The sequence below is a fragment of the Notothenia coriiceps genome, unplaced genomic scaffold (assembly GCF_000735185.1).
Source record: "Notothenia coriiceps isolate Sejong01 unplaced genomic scaffold, NC01 NC01_scaffold00009659, whole genome shotgun sequence".
In the NCBI taxonomy this organism is placed as follows: domain Eukaryota; kingdom Metazoa; phylum Chordata; class Actinopteri; order Perciformes; family Nototheniidae; genus Notothenia; species Notothenia coriiceps.
Window position 1 is genome coordinate 264,270 of NW_011342360.1, and position 4,464 is coordinate 268,733.

Genomic DNA, 4,464 nt, shown 5'->3' on the forward strand with positions numbered 1-4,464 from the left:
CTTACTTATAGACTTCACGAAACCTGTTTTTTAGGTAATTTTTGGTCCTACCAGTAGACACCCTTTCGGCACCGCGACCATTTTCGTTAAGAGCATTCCATGGAATATAACAACAAGTGTATCTCGAGCCGGTTTCTCAAACTTACCTACCCCACCTTTAAGAGAAAATAAACAATTAAGCATCTTCTAAAGCAGCCGTCCTCTCCTTTTCACAGCCTGCTTCCTCCCTGCTCCCATCCTTAATACGTGTCAACACTTTGATATGAGGCTGATTTGGAAACGTGACAAAAATCACTACAAACCAATGACACAAAGTATCCTCTTTTCTATTAAGCTATGATTGAATCTGCAGCTGAACAACAACAGATAAAGACCAACAAACGTGCCGTCTCAGACCCAAAAACAGTTGCCCTCTTTCTGAGTCGCAGGCCTCAGCGGGCGGCCGGTGATAGATGGATGTCCGCTGTTTGAACATGAATAAATGAGGAAGCAGCTTCAGAGTTGCAGCTCTGTTTTTCATCAGCGTGTGATGCAACACTTTTCAGTTAATCTGACTCGGCCTGGTTCCTGCCGACAGGGGAGCTCACCTCTGACCCAGAAGTGTGGTTTAAACAAAAATACACTCAAATATCCTCACACACACACACATGGAGGCATGCAAACAACATTTAGTTTTTGGATTTAAGCCGTCGGTCTAATCAAAAAGTGCTAGAAAGACTCGCACACAGACGTCTGCATGTTATATCAGAGATGACAGGGCTCAATCTGCATTTTGGATGTTTCTGTGTTACAAATGAAATGTGAAATTAAAAAAAAATGTAAGCTAACTTCATGTCTTTCGTCTCTTTCTGTCTCTCAGATGCCTATCCGGTGTCCGAGGTGGTCTACACGTGGACTCAGGGAGCGGCTAAGTCTGTGGTTGTAGCTGAAGACGGATCCAGACTCAACCAGTATCATCTCATCGGGCAAACCGCCGGCACAGAGAACATACACACAAGCAGAGGTGGGTGTGTGTGTGTGGATGTATAGATATGAAGATCCATCTGTATAGCCTATACACACAAAGAGAAGGAACTGACATGGTTCTGTGAGAGTGGTTCAACTCACAATATGTCATTTTTCCTCCACTAGAGGTCTCGCAATCAAAACAAATGATGATGTGAAGCAGTGTGGGATCTTGGGAGTTTGTCATTGAGCTTCAAACCAAATTGATTTAAAACGATAAAAACACAGAAGAAACCGTTAAAATGTACTAATTAGTGTTTGCGCCGGACGTCCAATGACTAAAAATGTCCAATTTCTTCATTTGGTTGAAATATATAGTTACAAAATGACCAATATCCTAAAGTGTCTCTGGCAGCCAATCGAAACATAAGGACAACATTACGGGACACTAAATCAAACGGGACTCGCTCTGTTTTCTAGTGTCTGTGAGACGGGTTAAATAAACACTACTTTCCCACATGTAATGAAACTGGGTGGATTTAGATTAATTTATACACATATACTCGGTGCTCTGCAAATCTGCACTCCTTTGCCGCATAGAGCTCCTTTGCTGCATCCCTTCTGTGGGACAAATGATTTAGCCTTTTGTAAAGATGAAACTTATAGATATTTCTGAATTTTTGGAGTTTATTTTTGTGCATGTTACACTTTCTTTTTAAATTATTTCTTCAAGTAGACCAGGGTGTCAAACTCAAGGCCCGGCCCGCGACTTCATTTTATGTGGCCCCGCAAAAGCTTGCAAAGAATATAATACGTTTATTATACGGTTACATGCCGATTTACAGAAGCAGGTTGCCCATAAACTACATGTCCCACAATGCATCTCGTTTTGTTACATGTGCACTGAAGAGACTTGCAATTATTTGCTCTGGACTTCTGCTTTCAGACGTAGTTAATTACTAAGTTATTATCCTATCCGATAATAATCCAATTCAGAGGCAATAATGTAATATACATTATTTTATATATATATTATATATTTATATAGTTACAACCGGCCCTTTGAGTGCAACCTTTATGCGAATGTGGCCCGCGATGAAATTGAGTTTGACACCCCTGCACTACAGGAAAGGGGAAAGTGTGGTTTGTACCTGTTCCAGCAGGTCCTCCACCTTCCTCTGCCAGCCTTCTCTGGACGCCATCATCTCCAGATCTTTCTGCTGCGAGACCTGAGTCATCGCCCCCTGTTTGTCAGCTTCATACTCCTCTGTCAGCTCCTCCTTCAACAGATGCACCTCCTCCCTGCAGATAAAAGGCCACACTTTAGTCTTTTGTGCCTTTTATGCATCGTTTACTGCGACTTTAAATATCGTACGCCTTCTTAAACTTGTGTTAATTCCCCCTCTGTTGTTATCGTTATCAGTGAGCGCTTTAGGAAACAAGTTATGCTAATAGAGAGTGTGATGGTGGAGCAGAGGGGGCGAGACATGACAGAGATGGATGAGGAAACAAATGGGACGAGCACAACACCAGAGAGTGAAACTGACAGGCTGACAAAGAGTGTAACACATCTGAAGAGTGTTTTTTTTCTTACTAACCGCAGTGCATTTCTCCACTTCTGGTCCAAGTCGTCTGCCATCTTGTCCATCTTCTGTTTCTCTTCTGTTCGGATGGACATCACTCTGGCGTCGTGCTGCTGCCGCTGGGTCTCGATCTCCTCCTTTAAACACAAACTTTAGCCTTAATACGATCTTAATAATATCTTCATGCTTGCCTTTTTTGGACTTTTACATGCCTTCCTTCCCCTTAGAGGCACAATCAGAACTGGTTTGCTAACTTTTGTTTTTCAGCCAGTCTACAACGTGTGCTAATGTACTCAATGCAGTGGCGAACCGTGTCTCTCACAACTGGACCTTCTGTAGACACCCCCCCCCGCCGCTATAATGTCCGTCTTTTCACTGAATTGTTGTCTTGAAAACGGTACTCACAACAATTCCGCAACAACTTCACCTTCACCTGTTGCCCTTGCCATTTCAACGTTAAAAACAATAAAACGGCATGAATTGCTTCGTGGCATTCATCTAGATCCTCTGTCTCGAGCCAGTTAACTAGCGGGCCTTCTAGAGCAGTGGTTCTCAAAGTGGGGTCCGCGACCCCCCGGGGGTCCGTGGCACTCTGCCAGGGGGTCCGTGAAAAGTTTTCAGATTCATTAATCTAAAAAATCATGATATCATTTTTTTTTCTTTTTTTTTACAAAAAGCTTCATAGTTCAACAAATATTATTTTTTTTTAATCTAAAATAGTTCATAGATTACGTTCTAATCTAACAAATCTATACATTTAAAAATCAAGCGTGTCACCCGTTACCATGGAAACAACAATAACTGGTACGTCAGTCAGAGAGCGCCACTGCTAGCATACTACGAAGATGGACAGATTTTTACGTCGAGGTCTCTGACCCGAAGCTCGTCTCCTCATAGACTTTGGCTCTCCTTCCTCCACTTCTTTGCGGGTGTCTAGTACTCTGTGTGTTGTCTGTCGCTCTGTTGTGTCGTCGTGTGTGTGTGTGTGTGTGTGTGTGTTGTGTGTGGTGTGTTGTTGGTGTGTGTGTGGTGTGTGTGTGTGTTTGTGTTGTGTGTGTGTGTGTGTGTGTGTGTGTGTGTGTGTCCCCAATTTACCGCCCTTGCTAGGTCTTATCGCCAAGGCCGTGGAAGCTAATTTCAATTTAATTTAGACTAACCGTCAAAGTATGTATTATTACAGTTCTCTCAAGTGTCCGACGGTTGAGAGTGTGTTAACTGTACAAAAGTGTGCGAGAGTCGTGTTCAGGTAAAAGGTCGTCACTTTTTGTTTAATTATTTGACTATTACAGTACCACGCTTTCTCCTGTGATGACCGTGTAACGCGTTGTCGTCGTTGGTTCTTTCGTCTGGTAGACTTATCGCTACTTTATTAATGTGTTTACATTTAATATAACATTGAATAAGGGGTACGTACAACGGAGTTTCTTAGAGTCAGTCGGAGGTGAAGACGCAGGAAGGGAGAGGAGAGCGCGGTCACGGCTACTCGGCGCGTCTCGCCTGTGGTAGTCACCTGAGTAGGTTAACCTTGGACGCTTAAATCTTGGGTGAGGTCAGAAAGGTCGTCAACACTAAACTATATCGTCCTGTACAGGATTTAAGCAGCAAGACGAGAATCGTCTTTGTCTGCATTGTAATGGTAGGCAACAACAACGACCGCCATCAGGAGAGCGGGAAGGAGAGTTTTTTTCGGGCCAGAAACAAAAATGTTATAGACCTAACGAACCAGAGCTCCTCCAACGGAGAAGTTAAACCGTCCGAAGTAGGCGGAGTAACCGTTTCTTGGCTCGTATAGTTGTAAAGCCAAAGGGAAGGTGAAGTTTGATTTAGGTTAAACCTCTATGAGGTAGTAAGCATAAAGAGAAAAAATGAAAAAAAACAAAAAGTTAAATAAGTAACACATCGGCATTGGCCAGCAAAATTTTTAGACAGGTAGAAG

At 42.9% G+C, this 4,464-nt stretch overlaps 1 long non-coding RNA gene across 1 annotated transcript in view; it reads right to left on the reverse strand.

Moving 5' to 3' along the window:
* Positions 1 to 2,100: 2,100 nt before the first annotated feature.
* LOC104945513 (uncharacterized) overlaps positions 2,101 to 4,464 on the reverse strand; it is a 5,991-nt gene continuing 3,627 nt past the window's right edge. The window contains exons 2-3 of the long non-coding RNA XR_798354.1: positions 2,544 to 2,659; positions 2,101 to 2,247 (exon numbers count right to left, since the gene is read on the reverse strand). This is a non-coding gene — a long non-coding RNA (uncharacterized lncRNA). The remainder of the gene's footprint in view (positions 2,248 to 2,543; positions 2,660 to 4,464) is intronic.